The sequence below is a fragment of the Penaeus monodon genome, chromosome 34 (genome assembly GCF_015228065.2).
Source record: "Penaeus monodon isolate SGIC_2016 chromosome 34, NSTDA_Pmon_1, whole genome shotgun sequence".
Lineage (NCBI taxonomy): Eukaryota > Metazoa > Arthropoda > Malacostraca > Decapoda > Penaeidae > Penaeus > Penaeus monodon.
The window spans coordinates 33,069,037-33,069,798 of record NC_051419.1 but is presented as its reverse complement, the minus strand read 5'-3'; positions in this window follow the sequence as shown (position 1 = coordinate 33,069,798).

Sequence of the window (762 nt, the reverse complement as noted above, 5' to 3'; positions counted from 1 at the left end):
TATTCCGTTCAGTGCTAGTTCAGTTAGATAGAGACAAAAAAAAATCATGCTTAAATTCGAACTCTGAACATATTTGGTTATTCTTTTAATCACTCTCGATAATATTTTAGGAATCTTGTGTTTCAACAATATTTTAGGACTCAGAGAATCTTCTAAACACCTGAATAACAGACTGCTACTTCTGTTAATAACTGAATTTGAACGGGGGAGCATCTCGGCGAGACATTCCAAAAATAAAACAGTGAATGACATCCTTAATCATAACTTATATTATTTAACAACAGTACATAATGTTTAAATAATCTTCATAATTCTCTAAGTACCTTATTTTCAATTGACTTTAGAGAAAGTTCATGTTGAATAAACAATGACAGAATATTTGAAATGGGGCATTACCTTTACCAGACAATTAACAGACTTAGAACGTTTATTTTTTAGTTAAAATAATCGTATATTTAAAATTATAATTGCACACAGATATACTAAAGTGTATTGGCTTTTATCAAACAATGAACAAAGTTAGATGACTGAATTTTAACTAAAAAATCGTAAAACTCTGTGAAAAAAAGCACGAAGACTTCTGTTCATTAATATATACAGATTATTAATATTACAGACAAAATAGTATAAGGTAGGAAGCTCAACTCTTATTCCCCACAAGGAATACGTCACTGATGTCGTCATTCTGACCTCACAGGAGGAAAAACAAACACTCTTATATAAATAATCTTTTTTGTAATTTCTGTCTGTAACGGTCGACCG